General features: G+C 30.5%; 1 protein-coding gene across 4 annotated transcripts in view; it reads left to right on the top strand.

Moving 5' to 3' along the window:
- kek5 (leucine-rich repeat, immunoglobulin-like domain-containing kekkon 5 protein) overlaps positions 1-20,915 on the top strand; it is a 653,879-nt gene that overhangs the window by 480,412 nt on the left and 152,552 nt on the right. For all 4 annotated transcript variants that reach the window (XM_088194859.1, XM_088194856.1, XM_088194858.1 and 1 more), the window contains exon 3: positions 3,277-3,311. The gene's annotated coding sequence lies outside the window, so the exon portion shown is untranslated. The remainder of the gene's footprint in view (positions 1-3,276; positions 3,312-20,915) is intronic.

Here is a 20,915-nt window from a genome sequence, read left to right on the forward strand (position 1 = left end):
CTAAGTGAAAGTTAGCTAATTCTTATCTTAGTAATCTCTATAAATTCGCTTTTAATTGTCAAACCAAACAATTATTGTGTTAGTCAATTTATTATTAAGGCTGAAAGTAAAACATTATATATTAAATCACAGCTTTATCAATAGAGTTTTGTACAATATGTTTTTATTAGACGCCATGGTTAAACATCGTATTATTAAAGACTGCTTTAATATCACCCTCGTACTATTGTCTATACATAATTTAAAACTGGCAATCATGTTCAGTGTTATGCCTAAGATAAAACTAGACAACCTAAAATTATATTGCCAAGGTTCGTGAAATTACGATAAAATATCGTTGAATGACTTAATAAGTCAGGGACGTCATTTCAGATTTTTTCAGAGTTGCCTAGTCACTGGTTCTATTTTTAAATATTATGATTTCATTGAAATTCATAGTATTTCATTAAATTTCATGCATTTTTCTGATAAGATGAACAGTTTAAAATCCACGTAAAAAGCAATAAAATCTTGTCGCAGTGGAAACGTTTTGTTCTCTGACGTTCATATTAAGTATTTTAAAAAAGCAGTAGTACAATTTATAATAACTGAGAAACGATAAAGCATATCTAAACCATTTTATTAACACACACACCCGATATATGCGCCGGCGCTGCGATACATTCAAGCGATGAATAAAAAATAATAATGCATATATTATGCCAATTTTTTGAAACGTTATTTAATCAACATTCAACGTCGTCATAATCAAGTATTTTATTATCACACGCACATAATATATGCGCCGGCGATGCGATGTATCGGATGATTTATTCATCCTTGGTATGTATACCAAGGATGAATAAAAAAAATATTAGCGTTACGTAATAATATTTTTATTATGCAAATATTCGCCGTTTAACGTTCGCTATCGCTTGAAGTAATATGTAATTAACGTACGTCGTCATTATATTCAGCTATTTTAATAACACACGCCTTTGGTATATAAGCCGGCGCTGCGATTATATACCGCAGTAAACCTAATAATATACCTTTTATCCAATTTTCACCATTTTATGTTCAGTGTTTTTACGCATTTTCCACGGGTGTAGTAAAAATAAATAAAATCACTCCTCGCGCGATATGTGATCCTTTTACCGCTAGTTATTACGTATACGTGTCATATTACGTATATGTATTTTTTTAAATAATAAAAGCAACTATAATATAAAAAAATATATATTTTTTTAAACTTACTACAGAATCGAGTTTTCACATTACTTCTGTAACAGAAAATAAATCAGAACTTTAATATATGTTTTTATTATTTTTATTTAAAAATCCATTTTTATAAACCTATAGCATAAAAAAATTAGCTTAAAGTAATATACATATGTTATCATAATCTTTAATTATAATTAGGTCAAAGCAAAATTGCTGTAATTTTTTTTGCTGATTTCTTGAAATATAACTTTTCGAACTGGATACAGAAATTAAGTATATTAACAAAAAAATACTCTAGCTAACTAATTTTTAAGATATTATTAGTAAAGTGTGAACTTTTCTTATATTATTATATGAACATTTTAAAATAAGATTTTATCCAAAATTTATATGACGGCGTAGCGTCTACTCAATGAAGTTTCAGAGTTGCTAAGGTGCAGTGTCGGCAATCCTCTTATGCTCGGCGATTCTTAGCTGAGAGCTTCAAAGTGCTCTAGACTCTAAGGCACTTGTGATTCTCTAAGGCCTAGCAAGTCGCAATTGCGTCCCTTATTCTCACCTGTTGCGGCCTGGATATTAGCGCTCAAGCGCTTGCCATACACAAAGATGTTTTCGACTTTAGCTATAAGGAGCTGAAATTTTATATGTATTTCAAGTGTGCGCCATAATTGTTTTTACTTTATGATATAATTATTGCTAGTAAGATGCCCATCATGGCGCATTGGGGAAATCTAATCTAGTAATGATAGTCAGATTTGTAATAAAAATATATATATAAAGCATTATAATAATTGATTTTTAAATTTGAACCGATACGCGTGACACATATTTTAATTAATAATATCAGCAAAGATATAAAATATTTATTTTTTATTTAAAAAAAATTATAATTATTTCCAAAATGATGATGTTGTAGTGTTTTTTTTTGTTAGTTACCGCGTTATCCTAAATATTATTAATGAGCGGTCGAGGCGCGGCCGGTCGTCGTACCCCCGCAGTAGTGTCACCTAGCTCGTGACCAAATAAATCGGCCCCCACGATTCTAAAATTCGAAAAACAGCTTTAAGAAATTTTTATGTATATAAATTAGTATGGTTCCAACTATTATATATTAAAAAGTACAGTTAAATTATTAATTTTAACTAAAATTTTTGTATGATGTTTTTATCGTATTTCTTCTGATTTATTTACTTATAATTTTTTTGTAGAACAATACAATGAGTGTATTGTTTCGATCACAAATACAATATATTAATTGCTTTATTCTACACCTAAAAAAAAATCTAAGAATAAAATTACTACAAATCATTAAGTTTAATTAAAATTTATATAACGTGTAAAATATTCCGTCAGATTTTACATGTGGTATATTATTTTTTAAATGATTTTACAATTGATTAGAAATTTATTTATTGAATACCTTAATTACTTATATATGAGATTTCAGAAAATATCTATAAATAATCTAAAGAAAAATCACAGACTATACTTTTTAAAAACACCACGGAAAAAGCGATATATGGTGGAGTATATTTGTGTTATGATTCTCTGTATGACCCAAAAGTAGCCTATGGCCTTGGGACCTGAGATTTCGTGAATACTACTTTAGAATAGATTTGCTCATGTACTTTGGAATTTATTTGCTACAGGAAGGATCATACGTAACAATGGACTTGTTAGAACCGTATATGTACATTATAAATAGTTTTATATATCATATTCCCGTGAAATTTATTATTAAGAAATATTATTTAATCTTTAGTTTGAAAAGAAATAAGTAAATGTTTTATTTTCAAATATGTTGTCTGCATCGATTTTCTATTTATTATTTTATGAAAAACAATATGTCATAACTTTAAGGACATATTGTTTCGTAACTATGACAAACGTTGAAAAGTTTCTTACGGATTTAAATTGCGATGGCTTTGTGTTGATCTTTGTTATTTTTTGCACTTTGTTTTGTAAATTGTCACAATGGGATGTAATAATACGATGTACAACACAAAAGTCCGAAATTTTATAAGAATTATTAATGTGTATGGTATAAAATAAAATTTATTTTCTTTGTTTCAGGATTTTCGTCGACTTCCGTCTACTTGACATTTTCGGTGAGTTTATTGCGATACTTTCCCAAAGTACTTACAGTGTTATTAATATTTATATAAATGTAATTATTTTTTATATAATGTTATTTATATCTTTATATACAGCTTGTTAATAAGCAACTTCTTGATAATTAAATATCTTAAAGCAAAGTAATTGATTAAAAACTTATCACTGAACCGTAAAGTTTGTTTTCGATATAAAATTGACTAATTACATAATAAGTTTTTAAACAAGAAGTATGGAATATTTACGGAATATTGTGTTTTATGACAAGCTGTTTGAGTTATATGAATTTACATCATTCTTTATTGGTTCAACCTCTATTGTAGTAGTCGACATAACTCAGTAGGTAAATGCTCTGCTTAACGTATTAGAGGTCCCAAGTTTGCAATTAAATAGACGAATGTCTCGGAATTCCCATGAATTATGTATCTTTCCGTTACAAATCCCTTCTCACATTTACTATCAACAATATCATGTACAAAACAAAGTGAAACCACTACACACAGTTTGTATGATAAATAAATTTAGAATATGATCAAAACGTACTCTTTGATGAATTTAATCCAAAGCGATCTACTATAAATTGTGCCATATCAACTTTAGAGTCTAGAATAATAATCCAATAAATTTGTTTCTATATACTCAAAATTACATAAATTTAAGTCATACTCGTCCTTTCCTACGACAGCTGTCGTATAATGTGGACGTGATCCATAGTTGATCTATTGGAACTGAACTCACATTGATAGTCAGAAAATATCCTTTATATTACTATGTATGTAAATACAGTGCTTGCCAAAATAATGATACATTATTTTATATTCATAACCATAAGATTATATTTTTGTTTTCAATATTTATCTAAACTTAAATTATTGATCAAAACATAAAAAATGTTTGCTCACTAGTCCTTATAAATAATGATGATATCACTTCTCCAAGCAACTGCCCTCGCTTCATTATTTTTTATAACTCATATCAAATGTCTCACTTCTTCCCTTTTGCCTCATTCATGCAAAATATCATATTACTCTCAGATAACAATCTCGTCCTCTTTGACTTAATAAAGTCTGAGTGTCACGTTAAAATTACATCCCATCTTTCAAGCCGAGTTGCTGACCCCAATTTTATTAGCATCCCTCTAAAGCAAACACATTTGGATATTTATTTATTTTTTAAAGTCTCTTCTTATCTTGCATGTGATGGGGCGTTTAGTCAGATCAAACGTATGCAACTCGATCGAAAGATTTTCTCGAAAAATAAACACACCGAGGCCCCGAGCACGTTTCGAGCGAAAAACCAATCGAGGAGTTCAAGCACATGCCTCGTTGCAGATGAACCTTTGGTATGCGAGCCGAAAGTTTTACTTTGGAATTTTCGAAATCATAAAGTCTCTCTTCTGAAGTTAAAGTGTGATTTAAATATTTTAACCCTTGACGGTATTATTACCTCTTTGGATGTTCTTTGAAATATTCTATATATATAACTAACTTTTACAACAGTTGAAAATTTGCTATGAATTTAGATAAAAAACTTTTATAAAAATCAAATAAATATACCATATGTATTATGTGAGCTCTGCATCTTATATTTAATTTCCGCCAAATATATATACGTATCAAAGATCGAGTTAAAGTCGAGGTATTCAGATGACTGCTTAAGACGGTTGAAAAAAAACAGCTGTATTTTTTGCCTTTTAAGGGTCGTTTCGGTCAATTCAACATAGCCCCGCTTTGTGCAAGTCAGAAGCGACATAGAGAATGTCGCACAAACGTGATAAACGGTCCCGAACCCCTTGTTTTCCGTAAAAAAAGAAAAGGGATGTAGATAAATGCCGTTAAAATGGACGAAGTTCAATCAGAGTAGTACTGGCTGTTTTTGAATAAATTCACTAGCAGTACCATAAGCAAACTGAAAGATTCATAAGGGGCACTTTGTACAATTCGCTATTCAAACATCCAAAAGAAAGTGAGAAATAAGGGCGTGCGTTACATGCGTTTCGCACGCTCTTCTCTCACTCACTCTCGTCACTTAACACGCGAGCGAGCGAAAGGATAAGCAGTTCACCGTATTATACGCGCCTGAAATATTTATATTATTCTCTGCATATATTTCATTCAGTGGAATGATTTTTGTCTCTATAGAATTTTGTTTGATTATTGACATTATGCGCTAGATCACAACACACGGTCGTGTTCCAATACAAAATAACTGAATTACAAAAATTCCAATACAAAAAATAATATTTTTATTAATTTTATGCCTGCATTACACTCTTTGGAAGTTGTCCTAACCGAAGTTACAATTGAAGTCGGCCGAGACATATGACTTCGCGTAAGCGACCACACAAATTTCATATGCCGTTCGGACGGCGGCCGTGAATGACATTCGGACGGCGGCCGTGAATGACATTCGGACGGTGGCTTTTGTCACGTACAGCCGGCATATGTGCAAATAATCGCAATTTTTAAATTGTCATATTATTAAAATTACTCTACTGATAATTACAAAAGTTTGTGTGAGCACTCACCAATACAATATCAGTGAAAACTTTTCGGTCGTAAATATTCAATTTACGCAAAATCTTTGTCGGCTTTTGCAAAATGCCATAAGGCATAAAAATTATACTTCGGAATACGAACACCACATCTGTGACTATTCTAGAAGTTGTTGCCATCGATTCTAAATAAGAATTCGTTATGGTGTGAAATTTATATAAACCGATCTAGGAAAATACATAAGGATATTCGAAACGTTTTTTTTTATCAATATCAAGTACCACTAATTATTTTTTAATTATTTAATTATATATGAAAAAAATATAATAACGATATCTGTTAATATAAGAATATTCTATCAAAAATATAATTAATCCATTTTGGTGCCCTAAAATATTCAAAGATGTCAGTAAGAGTCTGTTGAAGTCCCCGATAAGCATGTGGTATTATAACTTGATCACGTGGCCACGATGCAGCGCTCGTCATGCGTGTTAACCATAGGACGCCTACGCGCATACTGAAATTGAACCGAGTTACTCGTTCTATCTTAGTTTGCGAAACACCATATCATTATCTTTCTCACTCTCGTCACTTAACACGCGAGAGAGCGAAAGGAGAAGAATCTCACCGCTCGCGCTCGAAAGAGCAGCTCCGACTTCGGTCCCTTTGACTCCAGTTCTTTTGCCGACAATGTTCGGAAGCGCTCGAAGCTCCCGTTCTCGGTAACCTCGGACAACTTCCGAGAGATTTTAGAGCGGGCAGAACCGAACTCGACCGAAGTAACTCACTGTATTCTCCGTCCTTAGCCAACCTTGGCCAACTTCCAGAGAGTGTAGTGCAGGTATTAGACTATTATTTCAGTTCCAATTAATAGGTGTTTCTATGTATGACTTAGATTGAATATTTATCGCGATTGAAATTAGGAAAATCTAGGAAAACTTTATGATGTTATTATCCGATACGATAGAAAATATAAAAAAAGCACTAGTATTTATATGGGATTAGAACCCAGACGTTTCAGATACTATCTACCGAATATACTTATCCAAGGCTTGTTTTATGTATAGATTATATTAGTAAAGAGTAATTTATCATGCTGGATATCTAATCTATAAAATTTTTGAGGTTCCTTTAGCATAATTACCTCCAGAATATTTTATGTTATACCAATTTTCCATGTAGGAATATATACATGTCTAAGACAGGAAAATGTCTACGATACATTGGCAATGTAAGCTCGTTATGAAAAAAATGCAAAAAAAATAGTAAATAGTACAAAAGAAAATGTTTTTTTTATAAGTTTGCCACCTCTGCATGTTTCGTTCGAGCGAATTGTTTTCGATGCGAATAATTCAATCTTTGATTCTAACCAAAGAGTAAATGGAAAACCGCTCCGTCATCCGTGTTCAATATAAGCTCCGAGCTAAAAAAAAAGGAAAAATTTCTCCAACACCTGACGCAGCAATCCTGTCCGGCGAACATATTGCGAATGGCCATTCTAACACGGGTCTCGCACTGCGACAAGGTGAAAACGTTTTTCGAACTACCACATAAGTTTGAATATACTACATGGTATTTTTTGTGCTACCTTAACCTAGAACTAATATCCAAATTCCCTAACTATTCGCTTAGGATCGAAAAAAAAGACCGCAAAAAAGGTGCCCCTCACCCCCAAAGTTGGGCTACTGACCTTTGATTTAATATCCATTGTCTGTCGGGTGTATTCACCTACATCAGATTTCACTATTCTGGGTATGTGTTCACAGCTAACAGAGCTCTATTTACCCTTATTCTGTTCCAGTTTGCCTAATGTTTGCTCCCATGTAAATTATTTAACTTGCACGCCGAAATGTCGAAATATGATTTATGAAACACCTAATGTTTAGTTAGACAACCTATACTTACGTATGTATGTATATGGGTTACTTAGAGGTTAAGCGAACAATGTGACGAAATTATTAAGTTTAGCAGATATTTATAGATATTCTATATAAAACATTTATTATTAGAGCATTAAAATTATCTTGAATAGACGCACATTATCAAAGGTAACACTTACATATTATATTTATATTTGTTTTCTCTAATAATAACGTTACGAGTTATTTTTTAAATAAAAAAAGATTTATTCTAATTTTAGCTCTTTTAACAATAATATTAAATTCGATAAATGATAATATAAATTGTTAAAATTGCCAATAGAAGCTATGAGGCTTTTATAAATAAACTTTTGTATGGCAATTAAAACATTATAATATATACCAGTTCGTGTGACATAATGCTGTGTAAAAATTGTAAACTAGAATTAAGGACAATGTGTGTATTCAGTGGGATGAGCAGATAATCGTATACTACGAACTGCTAATAACAAATAAAACTATTGATTCCACTAAGTACTGCTCAAACTTGACTAAATCAATTGATGCGAAGAGGTTAGAGGTTTAGTCAATAGAAATGGCATTGTGTTCCATTATGACGATGCCTGAGAACATACGTCTCTATGGAGACTTATCAATTTTTTTTAGCAAAGTTTATTAGTACATCCACTATTTACCACGGACCGAGCACATTTTAAATATTTTATAAGTTTTCTCTAAATGGCGTTATTTACTAGATTCAAACATTAGCTAAGAATACTTTGATCAGCTTTTCGCTATCTAGTTACGGGCATTATTTTAAATAGTATCCTTTAGCTACCAATATGCTAGAAAAATATTGATAAAACTGGCACATTCACAGTTTATTTTTGAAGTATTACAAAATGTTTTTAGCGCCAAAATTGATTAAGTATACACCCATACCTCGCTTTACGGCCTAGATACGTTCCATGAAACTTGGCCGCAAAGCGAAAAGTCATATAAGGAATCAATTATTCTAATTCAAATTCATACAAATTCAATGGGATCGGTTCCAAATTTGTTAAATATGTAACATGGTTTATCATTTAAGTGCATTTTATCTTTTTATTTCATTTAAATCAAAAATACATACATAACAAGTACATAAATTTGTACATACATTTGTACAAAACCAACAATAATCCATAAACAAAAATGAAACAACTTCATGTTACATAAAATATGTGTATGAATACATACATAATTTTTTTTAAAATGGCTTTAATCTGAAGACAATGAAGAAATGGTAGCCTGCAGATCACTGTCGTTCTCATTTTTCGCTGGTAAAGATGAGCCTGGCTTAAAAAAATTGCCCAACGTTGTTTGTCTTGCCTTCTTGTCTATTTCGTTCTTCAGTGATTTATAACAGCTAATGGCTGAGTTAATTCCTCGAGAAACTTTAGCGCTACGTTCGATGTCAGGATCGTTTTCAAGGAAGATGTTTATTCCTTGTTCGAAATAGGAAAAAGCTTTTGACAATTTTTTTGATGTTAGCTGTTTGAATACAACAGGCTCTGTTTCTTCATCAAATGCCGGTTCTGCTTGCAACTGAATGAGTTCCTCATATGAAAGGGTTTCCCTATCAGCTTCAAGTAGATCAAGCACATCAAGTTCGTTCAAACCTTCAAAGCCGAGATCATGTGCTAGATCCAAAATGTTTTGCCTAATTTCAGAAAGGCAATTAACTTCTGCATCAGTACGTTTTACACATACTGGCCATATTTTTTTCCAAACATGGTTCATTGTTGTTAATTTTAATTCCTTCCATGATTCACTGATGCTGTCAACAGCATCCTTGATGGTATAGTTTTTCCAAAATGTTTTAATTGAAGATTTACCATCGGTTTCCCTTATAAGTTGCCGGAAAGTTCGGCGTAGGTAATATGCCTTAAAAGTGGCTATTGCACCCTGATCCATTGGTTGGATCAGAGCTGTTGTATTTTTCGGAAGGTACTCAATCATGACATCTTCAGATAGTTCGGATAAATTAGTAGGATGCCCTGGTGTATTATCCAAAATTAGCAAAGCCTTGTTGCTTAAGTTATTGTCTCGCAAATATTTTTTCACTTATGTGCAAAAGGGATTTTTGAACCGATTCTCAAAAGTAGCTTTAGTCATCCAAGCTTTCTTGTTGGATCTCCATATGACGGGTAATTGATTCTTATTTAATCCTTTAAGAGGCCTTGGATTTTCGGACAAATATATTAAAAGTGGTTTTAGCTTAAAATCACCCGCGGCATTTGCACCAAGTAGCAAAGTTAATCGTTCTTTAGACACCGGTTTTTTTCGGTTTTTGAAATGTACGTGCGATCTGGCATTCGCTTCCAATAAAGCCCTGTTTCGTCTACGTTAAACACTTGTTCAGGTTTATAACCACCTCTTTCAATAATTCCCTTTAAAATGTTGGGATATTCCTTAGATGCGGCCTCATCAGCGCTAGCTGCTTCACCTTTCATTTTAAAATTATGAAAATTAAATCTATTTTTAAAATTTTTTTAAAATCGACATCGAAAAAAAGTTTTTTTTGCCGTTATAGCGAAATGCCGTATAAAGAGCGGCCGTATAGCGAGGTATGGGTGTATTTAGGTGTAATTTTAATCTAAAGTTGAAATATTTAATAAAAGTGGAGAATTTTTACAACTTTTTGCTTTCAATCAACACTTAAAAAGGGGCAATTACTATTTTATTATTCCAGATACAAAAACTATCTCTAATTGTAGGATATTAATTTAATCGAATTTTGTCGTGTTGTCGCCACATACGTCAAAAGATAATGAACATAAACTAAAACGCAGTTAGGAAGTTTAATTAATCAATTTGCTCCAAAGCAGCGCGTGTATATTCGAACGTGAAAAAATAAGTTTCCAATTGCAAAAAAATGAACTCAAAAGAATTATAACGACAATATAATTTGTGGGCCTAAACCAACCTCACGATATGCGAATTTATTCATTTGTATTATTAAAAATAAAAAATAATTATAGTCAATACCCGTTGCTCACGCGAACCAAATTTCACAACGTGAATTTGTACGTAATAAATCATGAAAATTATACACGTACATTTTATATATGAACGTGCGTAGGTATAATACATATATGTGTATTTCGTTTATAATTCATAAATATAAATGCACGTAAAATAAATTATTTCACTAAGGCTTACAACACGACCATGTAATAATATTTAATAAGGCGAGTGTCATAATACGAAAATTACCTACACGTTTTTATGTCCATATACGAGAAATATTCGGATAGTAAAGATACAAGTTAAGTAGAACAGACAATTTGTGGTAAGATTCTGTCGTGAATTTAAAGCAGAAAGAAATGATGCTTATGAATAATGTCAAAAAGAGCATAAAACTGTTTTTGATGACATATAAGACTATCGGGTATTGTGTTGAAATCGAGGCACTAAATGTATTAACTAGAAAAATTATGTGTTATATGTCAATTTGTTTTAAAACTTTCAGTTTATCTCTCGTATTAACTAATATTGTAGTTAAGTTTGTAAACCAAGTAATAAAATAACTTTTAGGGGTTTGATGCTGAGTGATGTTACCATTGAGACGCTGTAATGTATAGGAATATATGTACATATGAAATTCAGGTGTTAGTACTGGGCAACTGTATCTAATGCGGAATAGACGAGGTTAAGCGCGAAAAATTTCAATGTTTTTTTTTTCTATATATTGGAAATGCGTTAAAAGCTTGATATATTAAGCATTTTTTAGGATACTAAAGAGTAACGATGGAAATCCGTCAATATTCTTAGACGGGCGTGATCGAATCCTTTATTCTTCCCATCGAGTCTAGAATATTGACGCTCACAGAGTCTGTTACTTCAAAAACTCTTCATGTAAAGATTGTTTTATCTGGCAGGTGCTAGTAAAATTATATAATTTCAACTTTTCTTTATGTAGTAATATATATTTATATTTACATACTTATTATTATTTATTTACATCTGATGTATAAATGTTACAGTCAATTTGTATTTTTTTGTAAAGTTATATTTTCACTAGTAAAGTCCAAATACATTTTCACCAGTAGATATACATTTCTATTGGCGAAAATATAATTTAACTGATAGGCGCTAATATGTTGCTCTAAAATGTCTATGAAGCTTAATTTGACAGTTGCGAAACGTCCATTTGCTGTTCAAACCCAAACATAACCTAATGAAAGTTCTAAAACAAATTATAGTTTTAGAACTTTTATTAGATCAAGTCCAAAATCAAACTTAGCCAACTCATATCTCAGGAGGAAATTAGCCGTAGAATAAGTACAGTCATGGCATCTCACATATTGCTGCATAGTCTGCATTTCAATATTTACTATGTTTTAAAAATATGATAACTATCCTTACCGATATTACTATAGACTTCTAATATAAGAGGGCTGATCAAAGTATATTCAAACCGAATTTTGGTCAATAGGTGAGCGCAAAATTCTGAGAAGTGATAATTGTTTTTTGCGCTCACCTATTGGGCAAAATTCGGTTTAAATGTTTTTTATTCAATTCTCACTCGTAATATTGTTATAAAATCAAGCGTTTTCACCGCGATGGCTCGATTTTACTGCTTTTGACCTGGACTGGAAATTCACTATATGGCAACACTGAGCAGCACACAAACACCCTATTTATTATATAATTATTATGAGTAGATTTTTTAATGTCTAATTAAAATATTTCGCATAAAATAAGATTTCAAAAAATATGTCGCAACGGTGGCTAATTTTTATATTTATTCGTAGCATAGAAAGGGTTAACTCGTACGTATTATTATTTAATAAATAAATTATATTACGATGTTAAAAATATATAAAATGCCATTTTTGTCATGAGGCCCGGAATCGTTGTTTTCCCAGGGCCTGGGTTCGCCTTGGCGGCCCTGGACACACATTTCCTTCTTCGATTTTTAAATAAATAAAAATAATATCTACCTTTTATTTATTACAGTGGCTTAAAATTATTTGCTCCACTTCTCTAGCATTATTAGGTTTAAATTAAAAATATTTTTTTTGAAGGGGGGTGATAGAAATCATTAATTAATAATTTTAATTTTAATATTTTAAACTATCCATTAATTTTTTTCTATTTATCAAGTATATTATTCAATGCTACTTAATCACACTTGCTCGAAATATGTCGTGTTATTGCCAAATACGTCAAATTTCACACGACACAACCTCGTTTTAAATTAATTATTTAATTACTCAATCCGCTTTATGTACATTTCGAAAGCGTAAATTTTATTTTTAATGGACATAATTACAACTCATGATTTTATAATAATAATAATTTATTTTTCTCCATTATTATTAATATTAAGTCATATTTTTTAATCGAATGTTATAAAAAGCAAACAATAATTATTCATTGGCTCCGATAGCAATATTAAACATGGATGCCTTAGTTATAAAATATCATCGATCGACCTAATGTTATGTTTGCTTTTTTTAAACCTTTTAAAATTTTCGTGTTTGACGTTTTTATAAAACACAATATTAATGTGATTAACGATTTGTTTGATTATGAACTGAGTGGCGCTAACACGCGTAGTTTTGCTATAAGGCAAGCACCTTATAGCTGCGTTAAAATTTACATTCCTCATTCTCTAAAATGTATATTCTTTTATATTTTCAAGGTCAGCTTAACAGAAATGCGCTCTTTATTAAAAAAAAATCATGCATTACATTGACCACTTACAATTCAAGAGTCATAATGCTAAAAGAATTGATAAATCATATTCTATTTTTTATTTATATTATTTTATACATACAAAAATATATATTTTCAATTAATACGTGATATTTTGTCAAAGGCCTTTTCAATATCAATAAAGATAACATCGGCTTGATTACCTATATCGATAAAAAAAATAAAGAAGGAGTATTAAAATATATAAAACATAAATCAACGCGCCCCTTTTTACGATCGAATCTATCCGGTCGTAAATTATAATAGACTATCATATCTGCTTTCGATACATCTCATAGGGTCGTAAAATTAGGGATTTATCCGTAAAGGGGTGAGAAATTTATGTTTAAGAAAATCATTTATTCAGTTTTCAATCCTTCAGCGAATGTCCTTCGGTGACATTCGCAATGGGAGCACGCGCCTTAATGGAACGTTTATTTTACGGCGCGAGAGTTAGTCTTTTAATAAAATTCTCACAAATTGGTCATAAAACATCTTTTCACCGTCAGGTTTAATTCGCCGCCCTTTACCTTAGACCCGAACCTTAAATTCCCACTACTACTGGCAGTAAACAAGACAATGTGTGCGTTCTTTGCGTAAGGCGTATATCATGATCCGGGGCTTTCTCGACATGCGAGCGTGTAATCTCAATTTGTTTTATGTCTCGACCCATATTGGGCCGTTAAAAATACAATACAATTATTTTATACTATAATATGAGAGATGGATGTAAAAATATGATATTAGTGGTGTCTGAAATAGAAAAATTTAACGGGCTAAGTTACATTGCATAGCACGAGGCGTTAAAGCGTTAGAGGCTAAATGTTAAGAACGTTCCTATTGCACAAAGACGTCTGTTTCAATATGAAACCATGGTGTTATATTTGTGCATTTGCTATATATCCACAAGAAGTTTTCCCAACACAAATCCCAACATGAAGTTTATCTGCGGGAATATTGTGTAGTGTAGAAATTTGCCTCATCTGAAAGTCATTAGTTGATTACAGCTGCAATTAAATCATATGCTTAAATTAAAATAAATTAAATAAAAAATATTATCAGGATGCCTCACTTCTTTGCCCCATACTATATAAGATATTATATTTTTTGTGAAATAAATTTATCTCGATACATACACGAGTCGAATGTGAATGTTTTATATTTGGATATTTTCAGCGCCGATTCGCAAAATTCCCACTTTGACACGTTTTGCGCGAATGTCGCAAATTGCCTCCGGGACCCAAAATCCGCGCCTCGTGATTTCCGACATCAATGAAATATTTACAAGGGCAAACTTTATGTGTATAGGTGGAACCGTTCAAAAGTTACAAAACCAAGTTCAGATTTGATTAAGATCAGCTGAAATTGCTTTCAAGCATGTATTATTATAACGATGTAAATTATGTATTGTGCGAGCGACTCGCGGATTTGAAATTAATTTGACGACAGGTAATTTGAAGTCGGTGGATGTATTTCAAATTAATTTATGGTTTATTAGCCATTATTTATCATACATACATCGATCTAAAGTTGTAAAGTACGCGGGATATTCTTAAAGTAACGATAAATTGTCCCTTTTAAGTTCACATTACGTGATAGAAATCGAAGCAAGATTGTGCTTACAATGCAGATTAAGCATGGACGGGTTAAATTTATTTTTACTTAATGTTCAAAAGCAGAAACTACTGAAAAATCTTGTTTCTGTTCAAGGCAATAATTAGCGATTTAAATTCCGGTATTCTGAAATATCGGTATTAACTTAATAGAAATATATTTGCTATGTAGTACAAAAATATCACAAGCATCTAAATAAAAACATTTGTTTATAAAAACTTTAATATTAATTTGTTATCATATTGTCTCATTAACCGAAAATCAGTTTAGTTCCGGTTTTCTTTCTGGCAAAAATTTTTTTTTTAGGTTTTGTTTTGACAACAAATTTTTATTTAATGGAGTCAAAAACATTTTATTATTAAAATCTAAATAATTATTAAATTTGAAAGAAATGTTTCTTACATTTTTTTTAATAATATTGTGAAAATGATATTACGAAATTTGAAGACATGATTACTACCGTAGTTTATATTATATATTATCATGAAATAACTCGGATCTTGTAAATAACTCGGCGGATTAAGCTAACTAACAAGCCAGTTTGTCTTGTTTTAAAATAATGGCTTATTAAAAAAACGGAAAAATTCGTAGCTTAGATAAAAAAATTATAAATTAAAAAACTATTCTTTTAAATTGCAATGTAAAAAAATGAAGAAATTCCGTGTAAAAAAAATAAATCGAAAGTACTTTCTAATATATGTATGTACATAATAATAATAATAATAATAAAAATTTATGCATATACATAAATCCTAATTCTTGAGATCAAAATGATCAAAATTAAATTTAAATTAAATAAAAACTTGAAATATTAAAGTTTAAAAAATCTAGAAACATGTAAATAGTAGAAAAAGTAATACAGTTTTATATTCAGAAATTAATTAAATTTTTGAGGATTTTGATGGAATTTATGTAAACCATAGTCGCTATTAATCGAGCATATTATGTAAAAAAAATTTTACGTAACCACTTAAACGCCAGCGACTCATCGTGCTTCATTTATTGATTATTTTTTTTAAATTATTTTTTTAATACAAGTTAACGAATTATTTACAAATTATATTATTTCGAAAAACCGAGTATTTTATATTTATTTTTAGAAAGAGATACTGACTCGTGAAGAGAAATAACAGGTGACTCACTTAAATAATCGCTGGCGTTTAACGGGTTAAATCTAATAGAAAAATCTCAGTTATTATTTTCTTAGCCTTTTTTTATTAAACACTCACAAAATTTGTGAGTGTTTTTTAATAGTTTTTAAATCTTAAATTGTAAAGTAAAGAGTCCATATATATTTTATTTTATTTTCATTCTACATCAAATCTGTAGGCAACCCACACACCGATTAAAAGAAAAATTAGGTAATTACCTAAGAATTTAACGTATTAAAATGTTTGCTACACGATTTTCGACCCAAAAATATTTCATACCAAACTGCGAAACGGCAAATTAAATTCATGGTGAAGAATATAACTATCCACAGTCTTCATAGTAAAATTTTAATTTGAGCAATAAACACTTAATATATGTAAATATATTACAAAAAATTCTCTTCTAAATACGGGTTACGGAACACATTATCCGGGGGCACCGTCTCTCAGAAACACTTTATTTATGGATAGTTGTCTTAAAAAGTCATTGTCTTTAGAAAGACGAAACGATGCAAAATTCTTGTTAAACCTATAAAGAGGGCCTCACTCCGTGGTGGCAGCTATGTGGGCTGAGGTAATTTTAAATATAGCCGTATAATATTTTCTGACCCTCTAAGGAGGGCTTCGTTTCCTAAACACAGCGTGGAGGCTGCAGGTTAAGAACAAATGCCTTAAATAAAGTGTGTACTGCAATGAATACGCCCGGCTAAAGACACAATCTTGACGGATGACGGACCCTTACGATGAGACCTTAAATGTAATACTAATTAGAAAAAAATAATATTTAAAGTAACCCTGATATTAGGTCAATGTAAAAAATGTGCTGCTTTTGTTTCTATGTTCTATCCTCCAAGATCAAATTTTCTCGTTGCTTTAATACTGGCTTTTGGCGAAGGAAGTGTATTTCTTGAAAGCACTCATAAATTGTATAATACTTTACTGTAAAAGTTATCTCATGTTTTAAAATAATTTTATAATTTTATTCCAATTGAAATGAAGTGAGATAAGATATACGGCGAAGGTTGACTTGATATAATTTAAGTAGTTAAATTGTGTTAATAGGAATATCCTTAAACTACATAATCAATATTTAAATAAAATGCATAAATATATTTTCTAAGCTTTGTATCTTCACTGTCTAAATTTAGAAAGTAAATTTGCATGTGTTTAGCTGACCAGTTAAATTTCAACGGATTGATCGTTTCCTAAGCGACTAAAGTCAACACAGGGGAGTTTAAAGTGAAATACAAAATAGCTATCGCCTGCGCCGAAGCTTCCATAAAGTTAGATAAAGTTAAATAAACAGACGAGCTGAAAAGACTCGGGGATTAGTTATGGAACGGATAAGCTCGGTTAAGTCCGGAGTCCGATGTTGAAAATGTATGTGGGGAAAACCTTGTACCAGGTTATATTCAGGTCAGGTTTTGCACAGAACACCTGCCGGCTGGATGCTTTTTCATAGCGCTTTACTCTCTCTCTCTTTTCCTCCCTCTGCTTTTTTTAAACTCTTTCTCTCTTAGAACGGTTAAAAAGTACCCGGATTGCAATATGCAAAGTTTTGAAAGGCGGCGTAATTGTATCCTTTTATAAGTTTGCGTTATGATTACGCCGTGTAATGAATTCGTTCTGACTAAACAAAGTGTGAATATTTTTAATTAAAAAGCTTCAGAAACGGCAGCAATCTCGTTAAAACTAAGAAATATTACTACTAAATGCATTTTTATGTAAATAACTAATTTAATTCTATATTTTTAATATGTTATTATAAAGTAATATAATAAAATTATAATTCAAAATTAGAGCTTTAATATATAAAACAGTAGATATAATTAGAAATTTTCTGTATGCCAATTTAAATTTATTTTAAATATTTGTATTTTTATTTAATTTATTAAACTATTTGTACGTCTTCCAATTTGGAATTTCCAAATCTCATTAGCATCGCAGACGAATTAATAATTTAGGCGATTATTTGCTCGGAGCTTTCGCCGTATCTTACAGAACTGGCGTTTTGAATAATTAAAAGTTCGTCGCCCAAAATATACATATAATACTTTCGGTCGTGTCTCAAAATATTTATACACAAAAAAAAAACTCTTTGAAAGGAGGTCGTTAAGGCTCCACTTGAAGAACGAATTTGAATAAATCAAAATATATTTACGAAGCTCTGACTTCTCAAAGTTTCACGGAGGGGACGAAGATTGCTACCCCTGTAAATAAAAACGAACTAATATTCAGGTAGAAAGGACCGTAGACAAAAACCCATCAAAGGCGCCGAATTGATTAAAACGACATAATATAAAACTATCGTTCAACAAAAAGGCGTAAACTTTACCTTGTGAATGTACATAAGTTTTTAGTCTAAGTGCATCCGACTTTGAGATTTATCGTAAATGCGGTTGACTGTGTGTATTGTAGTTTTAGGGAGCAAAGTTTTGAACTACCGGTATATTTTAATGAAAGTCGAGTCACAACTTAGACGGCATAATTATCGGTGAAATAAATAACATTCTAAACACAATGAAGTACGCGTACATTATTTCACGAAACTCATTCGTGAAAAGGCAACCATAATTCAATACCTTACGCGCAACTAATAAAATTTATTTTAATATTTTCTTTATTACGCCACACATAAAAAAAATATATTCAGCGACTAGATCATACATAGTAATCAACCGTAACTTTAATAATTTTTTTATAAATATACAACATGTAAAAAACAGTCAATCTGTTCTGTCTTCATACATACAAAAGAGAAACTTAAACTTTTGAAATAATAGTATAGTTCCTTAATTATCTTTAGATACAATAATATATAAGAAATTCATATATTGTTATATATGTATGTTAAAACAGACATATATGCATTTAAATGTAAAAAAAATTTACGCCAAATATTCTTTGCGATTACGAATAATGTTGGAGCCCGATTTAATTGGCTACCCTGAAGTTTAACAGTGCGTTGGAAATAATTGTTTCAACGACGCGACAGAAGAACGTCTGTCGGTCGTTTTTTTCTCTTTAAATTGATTTATACATTTTATATGCATTTTATATGAAAAATAATAATTTTAATTGTTTTTTTTTAAATTGCAATTTTTTGGGTTATGGAACTTGGGTACCGCCCTTGTAACTGCCTCTATATAAAAAAAATTAACAAAAAAATATATTTAAAAATAAATATTTAAAAAAAAAATATTTTTAATTTTTTTTTTTTAAATATATTTTTAAGCTGGACCCCTCATAATATACAGCCTGGGTACCTTGCACTCGCCGGTGAGAGCCTCCATGTGTACCTGAAAGTATAAAATTGAGAACATGTGTACATAAATTTATATTTTCCATTAACAAAAATCTTTCGAGCTAGGCTAGGTTGGGGTACGATAAATTGTAGCCTAACCTAACTCAGCCTAACTCAATTCCTTATAAAAAACATATTTTGCTTGAAAATAAAAGGTTTATATATGGAATTTACTCAAAAATAAAAACACGATAACTTCCGCTGCTTTTATTATATCAGCATAATTTTATTGCCAAAAAAATAGACCTTGTAAACATCTCAGATATATTTGTTAGCCAGCTTTATCCACCATTTCGTTTCAAAATGGTGACTATTGAAAAAATAAAAAAAAATCGTATCTTTGTTAAAAACATTTTAGAGAAAAAACTAAAGAGAGTAAAAATGTTTTATATAAAAATAAAAGCAAAATAAAAATTTAAAATATGCTTTTTTCACATTTTTTACATTAAACCCTTTGAACGCGTAAATCAACTAAAGTCACCTAATTGATTTTTTTATCTTAAAAAAAAATACTTTTTAAGAAAAAACATTTTTTTGTAATTAAACATAAAATTTCATTTTCAAGGTAAAATTTGCATTTAAAAAAAAACAATTTAATATTTATTTTTGCTTAACGCGTCCAAAGGGTTAAGACCATCGTGACATAACAGATTAACTTAATGCGTCATAATGATCAAAATCAAAAAACATAATTTTTTTTTGAAAAAAACATAAAAACGGACAGACACAAATCATCTGGACAGATGTGCATTATCACACACTTTATTATTTATTCATTTATATTAATAATTTATTAAGCTAATATAGCTAATTGTTTATACACTAAACAAATATATTTAATACATACATAGAAAATATATGATAAACATCAATTATCGAAAGTACACTTTCATAAAAAAAATTGAGAACCTCCTGCAGGTCGAAGGAATCCGAAATTGACTCCACTATCTTTAATTTTTTTTTAGTCCTTCGCATATATCATTTTTTTAAAACAGCAATGGATCTAAGTTGGATCCGTAAGAATCGGCCAAATAATTTTGTGAAACACTTAGAAAATCCTAAAATAGATAATTTTTTAACAAGTATTAATTAGTGAATGACTTAAATGGTATGAAAGGTATTGAGTGCCACAAAACATTGTTTTAATTAATCAATACAAGAAAAAGCATTCTCCTAGGTATGCCTTAAATGAGAGTAATTTGTTTACTCATCTTATTTACACAAATGTAGTGTATCTCTTTAAGTAAATTTAATATAATGGTAACTTTAGATGTAAATAAATAAAACTATATAGTCGATTTCATGCAAATTTAACATATTCTACTCTCCATTATATATATTTTATAAATATATGTATATACAGTATATCTCAAACTTTAAACACGTACACTCGAGTGCACGCTGAGCGAAGTTGATTTTTCCAATCGGTTTC

This window comes from Plectrocnemia conspersa, unplaced genomic scaffold (genome assembly GCF_051122295.1).
Source record: "Plectrocnemia conspersa isolate PC_06_02 unplaced genomic scaffold, ASM5112229v1 ptg000010l, whole genome shotgun sequence".
Lineage (NCBI taxonomy): Eukaryota > Metazoa > Arthropoda > Insecta > Trichoptera > Polycentropodidae > Plectrocnemia > Plectrocnemia conspersa.